Source organism: Haliaeetus albicilla, chromosome 21 (genome assembly GCF_947461875.1).
Source record: "Haliaeetus albicilla chromosome 21, bHalAlb1.1, whole genome shotgun sequence".
Classification (NCBI taxonomy): Eukaryota; Metazoa; Chordata; class Aves; order Accipitriformes; family Accipitridae; genus Haliaeetus; species Haliaeetus albicilla.
Window position 1 is genome coordinate 21,874,996 of NC_091503.1, and position 12,877 is coordinate 21,887,872.

Below are 12,877 nucleotides of genomic sequence, written 5' to 3' on the forward strand. Positions count from 1 at the left end.
TTAAAAGCATTTCCTGTGCAATCCTGTAGGCCTACTCAGCCTCAGGAAAGAGGAACTCTATTTCCAAATTCCTTGCCTGCTAGGCAGAGTGAAATATTCCCACTGGAAATATACACCCCAAGCTTCTGTCTCTGTAATTTAGCATGTTGAATTTCATCAGCTTAATTTACAAGAACATTTCAGTGCTTTTTTTTTAATTTCTTTTTCTGTATTCCTCCTGCAAAACATACTTTTAAAAATTTTTTTCCTAAAGTAACTATGTAGAATTTTGTTTTTAGAGTTTATCTTCAAGACATTGGATGACAAGTAGGGTTTTAGCTTCTTTTTGTTTTAGGAATTTTTCTGATACGTGTGTGGACTGTGAAAAGGAGCCATTTAAGAAAAGGTCAAGTACAAAATTGTCACTCATCACATGCTTATCTAGCTTATTTTTAAACTAATACACAAGTGTCTAAGTATCACATGGTCTTTCTTGCATTGCAGACTGGTGCCAGACTTGGTGTTTTTTCTGTTTTTAAGGGATAAATGTCTAGTGGTTTTCGTTTTCAGTGAGTATGTTTGTGAGTCATGTATATTGTATAATGTCGCTTTGCTTCTGAAGTTTAATCATTTTGCAGAAGGTAGATGGAGTCTCCACATTTTAGCTTGGTATTAGGCTGAAAACTACAGCTGGGGAATGTTTACTGAAGGGTTTGTTTAGTCATTCACATTCCTGTGTTCCAACAGTTTGTTTTAGATCATTTGTTAAAGAGCTTAAAGAAGAACTCCCTTTGCTTTTGGTGTAGATTTTTTTTTTCCTGCAAGTTAGGTTTTTTTAATTGATTCCCCGTCCCCCCCGCCACCCCTTTCCAAAATTATACATCAGTTACTTTTCTAAGTAGCAGGTATGGGTAAAATAGTATACTGAGTTAATATAACTATTCAAATACATATTGAAACTTTTGTCTTTTGTTTTAGGAATAATTCTTTAATAAAGTAAAATGTGATGAGTTTTGAGATTTTCTTTTTAATTTAGCACTTAAATGAGGAATAGTCTAAATGAAAGTTTTAAGTAGTAGAGGGAAAAAGTTATTACAGGTTAAACTATGTAAGTATCAACATCTTTAGGAAAGTTCAGCAGTATAGTTCAGCAATGTTTAACGTATTAACTTACAGTTCTGTAATTCACAGTAATATAGCGACGTCTGTTCACCAAGCACACTATAAACATTTAAATAACCTTTGAATTCCGGCTAAAGGGTTAGTAGTCATGTCTCTACTAGGCTAATCCATTTTGCTTGAGCAGAAGGCATAAGCTGATGTTGTGCTTATTGGCTTGTATCTGCAGTTTGTAGGGAGATAGTAGGTTTGCAAGGGAGTCTTGCTGTATCTGCAGCTGATCTCAGAAGTGTTTCTTGGACACGTTCAAATCTTAATCTAGCAATTTTTTTGTGGAAACAAGGCCCTGTACGCCAAGTTTAGAAATATATGTATGTGAAAGCACCAAATATGTAAGTTATGCTAAGTGCTGTTTAGTTCCTATCCTTGTTTGTGTAGGTTCCCTTCTTGTATAGATGTTCCACTCATGCACTAGGTATATATCCCTTGCATCCATACTGAAAGCAAAGCTAGTGCAGACACTTTATAACCACCTAATATCTAACATTCACGTTCTTTTTGATTCAGACATCTGCTGAACTTATTGCAGAGACTAGAATAGGAATTTTAATCATTAAACTTAAACTAGGCCCCATTCCTATATTACCAGTTCATTCTAAATGAATGAATGCAGGTAAAACAAGCACATTTTAAGTAGGATTTTTTCCTGAGGACTTGTAGCTGAAAACTTTTGTTTGAACACACATTGTTCAAAAAAAGTTCCAAAAATGTTTGTGGTTGGAAAAATGCCCTCAACCTGCCAACTGAATTTCAAATTCTACAAAAATAAGGATATTTTTGCTGTGAAATGCCACATAGGCTGCAGTGCTCTCTGGGACGTTGTATGAGAACAGTGCTGAAACACAACCAGCAAAGCAGATCTGTGCGTTTGCTATGTATTTTGTGTAAGGAGAAATGCATCTTTATGAGAGAATAAGACTTGCTCTATCTGACAACTATTAAAATACTAGGAATGAGATTTTTCAGTGTGAACTATTTTTGTTTCTTTAGCTTTATTTCAGATGTACTGGGTGTTTGTGTTTATTCCAAAGCCATTTTGCTTTTAGGATATTCAGCTGCATAGGTTGGTCCAGTTTGTGGTACCTTCTGCAAAATAAGAAAGAATAAGACTTGGTATTCTTCATGATTTTAATAAAATGAATTTAATATATAATGCTTACAAGACTTATATGGGAAGATATTTTCAGCAAAGTGATAGGTACGTGATTTATGTATGTTATGTCTCATAAAGGTAATATCGCTCTACCCAAGTCCACTTAGAACTCTGGTATCTTCTGTCTTCTATCTCTCCTTTCTTTAGGAGTATCTAGGGTTTATCTTAGGTCTGTGTTGAATATTTTATGAATATTGTTGAATATTATATGTTGAATTATTTTCTTATTCAATCAATATGTGGATAAAAGTCATGGTCCCCTTTGAAATGAAATTGTGAAAGTAATACCATAAATACTCAATAAACACAGTGGCTTTTTTATGTTAGTCTGGATCAGCTGAATGGCTTTATTTTCTGAAGGGAATAATGCTTTTCTGAAAAGCGAAGCATAAAGAGAGACCGATGTCCATCAAGTCTAGTGAGACTAGAAACTTGGATTCTATAGTTTGTGTAAGCTGTCTTAGACATGAGCACATGTAACAGCTTATTGCACATCTGTTCACTGAGGGACTTTTCTTTGCTGTTTATACAGTACATTCAGTTTTTCCCCTGATCAGTTTCTTTTACATGTGATGCAGGTGTGTTTGCAGAAGAGAGTTTAGGATTCTTAAGTGAATTCACAAGTTTAAATGTGCCAGTTATAACTCATAACAAAACTGGCAAATTTCACCTTTTTTGGTAAGACTTGTTCACAATTTGGGTTGACTTCAACATTTCAAAGGGATATGGAGAAGCACAAATATACTCTGCTCAGGGGACTAAATTATGGCCTCTGCACAGTTACTCTCTGTATGACTCTACATAAAGCTTAAAGGCATATTGATTAACGTAGCACAAAGGTGAAGGATGGCAGGAAACAAAGTGCAATTTTAAATGGCAGTTCACAACTCCATGGACATGGAAGAATGCCCGTACACCCGCTTTCTCAATGTCCAGTGTTATGGACACAGTGCCCCTTCCCTGTATTCTTTTATGCTGTGGAGGAACATGATGAAAGTGGAAACCTAATTTGCACAGAACTGATTATCTGTTGTCATATCTAAAATCAGAGTGTTCTAATATTATTTTTTTTTTCTGTGAACTTTTGGCTGGCTGTAGCTCCAGTAGCATGCTTGGGAATGTTTTGTTCTTGACTGGCTACTGGCGATCTGCTCCAAAAACTCTGCCATACTTGTTTCTCTGTTAATGTTAGCCCTCAAAGTGCTGTGGTGTACTTATGGACAGCATGTGAATATCACGTTAGTGTCACACTCTAAACGTATTTGATAACAAATGGAAGGAAAATTTTAAATGTTGACACTGTTTGTGGTATCTTTCATTTAATCTTCTTCTCTGGTTCTCCTTGTACAGGCCAGACATGGTCCTTCTCTGCACCGATTTCTCATCTTCTAGCTTTTCTTACCCCTGTAGCTGAATCTAAGCTTCCTGTGGTGTTGGAAGCATGCTATGCTTCTCCTGTGTGCGTGTGTCTTACACATAGGTGTGTGTGTACTCATCCATGTACACACATGTAATCCTGGAGCAGAGCAAGCCTTTGGGCTCTAGAAAGGAATAGTGTTCTTGTTGGGTTCCAGCATCTCAAAGAGATGAGATCAGCAGTAGTGCAGCCTGTTCAGTACTTGACCACTGTCATGGTAAAGCATTTTCTTTGGTCTAATTGCAGTTTCGTGTATTACGACTTGTGTCCATTGCTCCTAATTTTATGACCTTGAACCTCCAAGAACAGCCTGGCTGTGTGTTCACTGTATGCTCCCATCAGCTGTCTGTAGACAGCAGTAATATCTCCTCATCCTAACAATGAGTAAGCCAGTTCTCAGCCTCTTCTTGTGTGCCATGTGCCTGAGCCTCCTAATCATCTTGGTGTCTTTCCCGTCTACTTGTTTGTTACTTTATGTCACGGTCTGCCTCGCTCCAGGGAGCTCAAAACTGGACACAGCACTACAGATGCAGTCTCACAAGTGCCAAACAGAGAGCAATAACAATTTCAAACTGTTGGTTTCATTCTTGAGAGCGCAGTCCAGTTGCACAGGACAGTGCGTTTGACCCCCTTAAATATAAAGGGCATACTGCTGACTCGCATTCAGTTCATTGCCCACCTGGACCCTGAAGCCCTTGTCCACAAAACTGCTTTCTAGCCAGTCAATTCCCTCCCCACCTGCACGTTTGCCTGGGGTTCCTCTATTCTGGGTGTGGGGCTTTCTACTTGCCGTTGTTGAAATTCGTGAGGTTCCTGTTAGCCCGTTTCTCCAGGCTGTTGATACCTCTCTGAATAGCAGTCCTGCCCTCCAGCTGCTCTCCTCGCTGCCAGCTTGGGATTTGCTGCAGATGCATTACATCCCTTCACCTATGTCATTAATAAAGTCAGGAAATAATAGCGGCCCCAGCATCTAGTCCCTGAGGAACACCGATACTAACGAGCCACCGGTTAGACTTCGCGCTGCTGACCACAACCCAGCAGCCCAGCCAGTTCTTAACCCACCTTGTGGTCCACTTATTCAATCCGTATCACAGCAATTTGGCGTTAAGGGTTCTATGGGAGACTGTTGCAAAGGCCTGCCTAAAATCAAGGTGTATGACATCCCCAGACCTCCCCTTTCCACAGGGTCAGTCACCTCTTTGTAGAAGGCAAGGTCAGGTTATGTCTTTTTCTTCAGACAACTGAGCCTCACAAGGAAAATGCCATTTTAACTGGTGTTGATAAAAGCAAACAAGCATCTTGTAGTATGATGTCATCAACCTTATTTGTGAAAGCATTTCTGCAGGGAGGTTGTTGGGTGGTGCGGACTGAACGAAACGGTAACGTACCTTGCTACCTTGGCTTGTTGGGTCTGTTCAACAGCCCGTGTGCAGCCAGTGCAAACCCTCCTCCTCCGAAAGGTTGGGTCTTTTTAAGAACATTGTTAAAGCTGAAAAACGGTTTCAAGTCAGCCCTTGCAAAGATAATGTTGTAGCCAGATGTGGCTGTGGAAATACAAAGAAAACTTCCATTTAAGTGTTGACTAAGGCCTGTAAACAACTGAATTGCTGAGCTACTTTGTGTTTTGTCTGTCCATTCCTTCTTATTGTTAAGTCTTGCTTTTTATGACTAGAGCTGCCTCTCATGTATTTTCCAGCCTGTAATGTCTAGAAGGCTGTTTAGATCCTGAATTCCCAAGGGCTTCTGTGGCCTGTTTTTAATGCTCTGATTTGTGCATTAAGTGCTTTAGTCATGGTCTTTCTGATTTTCTTTTAAATGACTGACCATAAATATCTGAGTTGCAATGGAGATGACAAAAAAAAAAGAAAGAATTTTCATCAACTTAAGTCTAACCATATAAAAACTAGTTGTCTTTGTGCTTCAAAAAAACAAAACAAAACAAAACACCAAAACTGGGAAGTTTATGCTTTCTGTCAGAGCTGGCAGCAGTTGAACTGGAAAAGTTTCAGACTCACCACAGGCTTGAGTGGTTAAAGAGGAAATCAAAGCATACAAACACGGGCCAAGTAGCTTGGAAGAAAGTCAGACCATTCCAGTCACTGGGACATGAGGACACCACGGCAGAGTTACAAGCATAATGGTCACTGAATGCAAGACAACAGGAATAAGTTAAGAAAATGGCAGGGAAAAAAAAAAAAGAAAATAGAAGAAAAGACCTGAGGAATCATTAGAAGGGGAGAATTTTTGATAAGTAAAGCAGATGGAGAAGTTGAGGATAACTAGTTTAGTAATGAAAGGCTGCTGTTTTCTGCACTGTCACTATGCTTTTAAATTCTGCAAAATATATTTGGATATATTAAAACCATAACATTATAAAACAATGAAAATAATTTATAAATGATACTTTGCCTAATTATTCAAATTAGTTTCCCTAATTATTCAAAGGTAAGTACTTTAACTTGCATTTTCTGTAAGAGGTACATGGGCAGTAAGGAAGATATGTCCATGAAGATAATCTGACTGACTCAGCTCTATAACTGTTTAAAGGGGATTAATTTGCTTTTGAAAATCCCCTTGGAGACTCTTAAAGGCAAACATAAGGCCCCTGGTTTAAATTTCTATTTTTGAAAGAAATCAGTCATTGGAGTCTTATAAGAATAACTGTGTAAATCAGTCCATTAAATTGCTTGGAAAATCTCAGACAGATTTAGGATTGGGCAATTATGTTGAAATGTGTGGTCGTCTTTGATTTTAAGTTGACAGAGTAATACATAATGAAGAGTATGTACTTGAAGCATGTATGTCTGTACTGCTGCACATACACTTTTTTTTCAGCAAGGCTAACCAATTTATCACAAGACAGAGATGATGTTTATGAGCAACAACATAGTATTAATGGTAGATAATGCTTAGATCCTTGTCCACATTGGAGCTTTTAACATTTCTACTGCTGCCACAACCAGTAGGACCTTTTGGGGCAGAAAGCTTTGTGTAGACGCAATCATTGGGAAGGGATTCTTTCTAGATTATAAATGGTGAGTTTGTTTTTATTCTGCACTTATTTCCATTATTTTACCCAGACAATTCAGATCCACTTTCCCACAGACATTTTACAAATACTTTTTTTGAAATTGGTCTGATGGCAATCTCAGATAAATTCTAAATTAAGCCTGGTAGTTTCAGTGCTGCTGAAATGTAACTTCCCCCCCCCAGGATGTTTTGACCAGTACAAAAACAATACCTTTTATCCCAAGAATCTGTGTGGTACCTGCTGTATGTTACAGAATTAACTGCAGCCTAATGTTTCCTGTGAGATTTCACTACTCTAAAAGGGTCTGTCCCAAAAGCCATTCAGGAAGTAAAAACAATAGCTCTTATCACAGGCAGTGGTCTACTTTTCAACCATGTTTTCTGTGTGGGTGATTCAGGAGCTGCTAATGTTGTGAGGATGCATGGTAAGTGAAGTGGTTTGCTTATAGAAAGACACTTGACTCCCCTTACCCTTCCTCCACTCATGGAGATCTGCTGAGATGCTGCATTCCTGGAACAGAACTTTAAATGTGCTCATTGTCTCCCCCCTGCTATGTAGAAACCACAGTTTTAATGTAATCCTTAGTATTTTGTCAAAAAACTTTGAAAGCTGAATTTTTAAAGCTTATGAAATTGTTTATTACTGACCCAGTTAGGTTTTGCAGCACATTCTGTATAAGTTATGCTAAGTCATCTGTCCCTGGTAGAGTTTTTTTTTAATAAAATGATACTATTTGATGCTTTAAATACTATGGCATTTGTCAAGTCACAGCTCTCTAAAACTTTATAAATTAAAGCAAGCCTCTGAGAATCCTGTCCTCGGAGGTCATTTTCCAATCATTGCTGTTCATTAGGAGGGATCTAAGAATAACAGTTGCTTATGCATGCTGAAATTGTGATGTTGCCGTATTCTGCCACTGTATATCTGGGATTAGCTGTGAGCAGATTTCTAAGAAAGTGTCTTTTCTATCTAAGGTTTTTCTGTCGTAACTCTTTATTTCTACCACCTTCATTACTGCTATTTGACTGAGACCAGGAGTCATCATCTTCCAAATATTGTTGCTCTTTATGAAGTGTTGAAAGAATTGATTACTTGTAGTTAAAATGCCGTGGCATTTTCTGCTCTGTGCAACCACAGAACCTAATTTATCTACCTGTGCTATTTCAGCTGAGTCACTTTCTTGATATTAATGATTGTCATGATCTGTCCCAAAGTTGTGGTCTGTGTAGCCAAGCAGCTATTTGGAAATGCTTCTGAAGTAATTTATGTCTCTGTGAATCATAGAGCTTTAGTTTGAATTGCAGAGAAAAAAATCATTGCAGTTTCCAGTAAGCATCTAGCAATGCACCATTTTGGGTCAGGGTGGGGAACACAGATCTATGCAGCTTAGCAATGGAACGTTTTACCTTGTAATATCCATTTAGAATGCCTGAATTAATGCAAACAATTGCAGAACTATGTAGGCAGAATAATTAATCAAGAAGTTCTTTAGACAAACACTAAAAAAGTGCCACTGATGCACTTGATTTTGCTGATGTTAAATCATGGGCCTTAAAGTGAGCAAGTTGAATGTATGATGATATAACCACATAGCTGTGACCTTTGAATCACCTGCACTTGACTGTAGGAATTCAGTTTCACAAAACGCAAATATTTAAAGTACAAAATTAAATCTTATAATAGCTTATCAAACTAACTGAGCTGCCTTCTCTCGAAATTCCTTTTGATTAGTAACTAGTGAGACATTACCAAATAAAATGCTGGCTTCAGAGGTCTTCGGAAGAACAAAATTATAATGCACTTTGTTCCCGTTTTGCTGAGCATGGAATGGGTTGCAGAATTAAAAAATAGCATCCTGTAGTTGTGTCCTACTTTGAGAAAAATGTGTGTGCAATCCCATACACTGTACAGTGTTTGTTGAAGGGTCATCCTATTTTCTGCTAAAACTTTCTTGAGAGGCTGGCTTTTTCTTTTTAAGTCGGCATTGTACTTTCAGAGCAGTTTCTAAAATAGTTAGCTACAAAGATCATTTCAGAGAAGTCCTGCTTTTATCATATAGAAAATGTTGTAACATCGAGTGCATCTGTGTAGCATAGCCCCTGTGGCTCATGTCCAAGCTCAGTCTGAACAAGCTGGGATGCTAGAAACAGTATTCCTGCAATAATGTGGTTTGCTGCTTAGACTAATTAGCCTTGATGAGAACTAGTTTGCCACTGCTTCAAAAGTATTTTAAGTCCTAAATCTTTTTAAAGTGAAAGCAACCTCTCATGCCCCAAATTTTTACAGGAAATTATCTTCCCTGTCATAGTGGGTTGAAAAGCTTCATTGTAAAATGTGCAAACTTCAAGCAAAAGAAGTTTCCTGAAAACAAGTCAAGTGTATTAGGCATGGGATTTTTTTTTTTTTTCTGTAAACTACTTTTTTTGTGATCCATTGCAGTTAAGTTTGGTGGAATTTAGAAAATTTGCAATACAAAGTAGCATTTATAGAGGAAAAATGCTAAGAAGTATTCATTAACTTTATAGTATGATATTTAACTATAAATACAGTATAAATGCTGTTGTTAGGTTATACTAAGGAGAAAAATATTTGTAGACTTCTACTAGCTCTTGTTTAGTAAGTTTTGACTAGTATCCATCTCCTTTTCATCTGCTGGGAGTATATATTTCTGGTATTTCTTTTGCTCAGTCAAGCATGCAAAGGGAGTTTTCTCTTTACTCACACTACAGAGCATTTCTATCAAAATTATGTTTGGTAGAAACTCTAAAAGTATCTTACAAAAGCCTAAATCTCTTCTCTAAACTGTATTTTGAAACAAGCAAATCATGCTCCCCTTTCAGGAAAACCACAGTTTACTAATACAAAATATTCTTGGGCTGGAATTATTGAGGCCTTCTAAGGAAGTGTGATGGTAGGTGCAGAGAGATGGTGTGGGTGGCTGTGGTGAGCAATCTTTCTATATTTGTACTGATGTGATGTTGCAGTGTTGTTAGGGGCACTGCATTACTGTTAGAATTTTTATTTTTTTTAATAGGGCAAACTTCATAAGATCTTGAATTTGTCTAACTAGTTAGATCTCATAAGGGCAGATATTAGTATTTAGACTGAACTGTGATTAATGATATTTTACTTTATTTCTGCAGATTTTTAATTTGGGAGAAGACCACCTTAGGACTGGGTTTTGGTTGGGTTTTTTGTTTGGGTGATTTGGGGGTTTTTTTTTTGCTTTTTGCTTTTTCTTTTTTTTTTTTTTTTTTTTTTTTTTAACCAGCTCATTAGGTTGATACCAAGCAAGAATTTATTGGGTTATTCAGGAAATTAAGGGAGCAATACCGCCTCCCTCCCCCAAAATTAACCACCTGCAGAGCAGCAAGGATCTTCTGTCATATGACACTGTTGCAGCTATTCAGCTCTCCCATCTTGTTCACAGATGTCTGGTCTTGGTCAATCACATTAAATGTGAGTGACTAGCACACTAATGACACATAGCAGTCTGTAATTGAGCTGTTTTCTAATCCTTGAATGAAAGATGTTTTATACTTTTCATATCTGAGGGTGGAATCCTGTCTTCACTAAACTTGGTGGCACAAGTCCCATTAAGAGGAACCAGCATTTTGCTCCTCCTGTCTGTACTCTCATTCTCATCTGCTGCTGAAATCCACTGATTAGTCCCACTGAAGGAAAGTCTTTATGTGTCTGCTGTGTCATAAGTATTCTTACTCCTAATAAGTTCCATCTGTAAGGGGTAGCCTTTCATGTTAAGTGTGTGTTTTATGAGGAATATTACTGTTTCGAAAATGAAGAGTCTGCTTAATCTAACGCACAGCATAAGCACATACTAGCTAAACAATGTGAAGACCACTGTTTCCTATGTCTACAACAAAATTTCAGGCACTTGACCAAAATGTTGATGACGTTCAGTTTGGTAACATGTTCAGAAAGTTTTTAATTAGCCACATGGTAGTAATTTATCTGTGGATAATATTTTACCTTGCTGTGAAATAGTTCTGTGTATTGGGCACATATCTGATTAAAGGTTAATAATTCAAAGCAAAAGGTTAATAATTCAAAGTACCTCCATCAGTTTAGTATGTTGGAAAACCAGGACTTAGTGGTTTTTGTTCTGGAATCAATACAAAATTTATTCAAAACATGTTGATAATAACAAACACAATGATGATTAATAGTTGTTGCTGTAAATTGCTGTAATTTCTTTGTGCAAAAAACCTTTGACCTGTATTAATAGAAACTAACATTTGCAAACCAACTTTAAATGCTTGAAGAAGGCTTCCACTATAATGCAAAGCAAAATACTCTTTTGCAACCACTAGCATGTTGGCTTTTTAGTCCCATATGTTTGAGCTTTAGCTGTGATAAAGGCTGATTTTTAAGGAGAGCTTTACCTATGGGGTTGGTTTTAAATGATCCACTTGCTGGTGCATGCCACTTAGTAAGAGGCAATGCTCAGATTCTCAGAGTTCCCAACAGCTTTTTTCCACTTGATTGTCTGTGGTCTGAGTATGTGGCAGCATGGACGTATGAGTAATTTGTTATGCTGGGAACTTGGAGTAGAGGCTGGCTTACTAGGGGAAAAAAATTCTACAGATACTTTATTATACTTATGGTTTGGTTTAAAATTATATTTTCAAGAACAGATTATTATCAAATCTCTGCAAAGTGGTTAGTTCAGCATTTTTACAAGTATTTGAAATCTGCACTCTTGTTGGTCAGCTGCAGCCCAAAATATTTTTTTTTCCCAAGTTGGAATTAACAAATATGGTACAAATAGGATTTAAAAGTTTTGTCTTTTTTGTTTTGCTTTCTAAAATTGATCATTTTCTATGTTACAACGAAGTCTGTCTCATTTTGGTTAATAGGGGAAGTATAAACCAGTTATCTGCTTATACTTTCTTGGTTTCAAATGCCACTCTTTTAAACATGCTTTAGATCTTGCACGATGAAAGGCTTTGATTTGCAGAAGGAAGGTGAGATACATAAAAATTGTTTCACGTCTGATGATTAAGTTGTCTTTGGGTGGGAATAAATCACTTATTTGGAGCAGGTTGTAAAGGTTCAGATTCAGGTCTTTTTTTTCTATTTTTAATAGATGATTGTGTATTTTACTGAATGGCAGCTTATTTCATATAAGTTTTTACCTCTTAATAGAAGAGTCTCATTGCTGCAGTTAAGCCATATCTTTTAGTTTTCTGATCTAAAGTGGACACTAAAATCTGAAGTTTGGGTGTGATAGGCAGGAAAAATAATATAGATGAATAAGACGATGTACAATTTACATAATCCAGTCTAGCAGAGAGAATCACAAACTATCTAGATGTCCTCTGGCAGAAAGTAAGATTCTGTTGGTGGAGAATGTCTCAGGGCCAAGGTGATGTGCGGGGCAGGAGGGCACTTGAGAAAACGTTGCGTGCAGTGTGCTGCACTTCCTAATCCACTGCTTGTGCCTAACTAATGTGTGAGGGGAATCTCTGAATGAAAACCTTTAGAGTTTGCAAAGCAGTAATTGCCTAGTCATGGAGCTGCCAGACATCATAATAGAAGAGAAGGTATATCCGAGTAGGAAACACAATCTTGTAGCTGGTGACTTCATCAGAACCCACCTGGTGCTATCTTTGCCTTTTCATTATTGTTTCAAAAGTTCTGTAGTAATTCTCCTGTAGTTAGCCTTTTCTGGCACCCAAATGCTTTATGGTATTGAAGCTGTGGCTTTTTTATTGTGAAAATGGACAGAATTTAAGGTGTTCTAATAACCATGAACAAGAGAAATGTTTATAATTGGGTTTTTTTGGTTTTGTGGGGTTTTTAGAGGTTTAAACACTTTAACCTATAAAAAGCTGTAGGGCAATATCAGCTTTAAAAAGCAGGGAAGGGGGGGGAAAAAGTGCAACGAACTCCTCATAACATTCTGCTTATTACATTCATGTCACTACCAGGATTCAAAGGCTGGTCCAGGAAAAACATATGAGTGGTAGTTTTTGTTTGTTTTGATCTTTCCATCCTTTTACTGTGAATTAGTCTGCCTTTACTACATTGTCAGGTAAATTAAAAGCATTCACATTATTCCTTTAGTTTCTTATGAGAGTTTTTCATTAGCTCCCCA

The 12,877-nt window shown here is 37.3% G+C and overlaps 1 protein-coding gene across 2 annotated transcripts in view; it reads left to right on the top strand.

The window, feature by feature from the left end:
- CDKAL1 (CDK5 regulatory subunit associated protein 1 like 1) overlaps positions 1 to 12,877 on the top strand; it is a 419,452-nt gene that overhangs the window by 175,131 nt on the left and 231,444 nt on the right. The gene's annotated exons all lie outside the window — the stretch shown is intronic.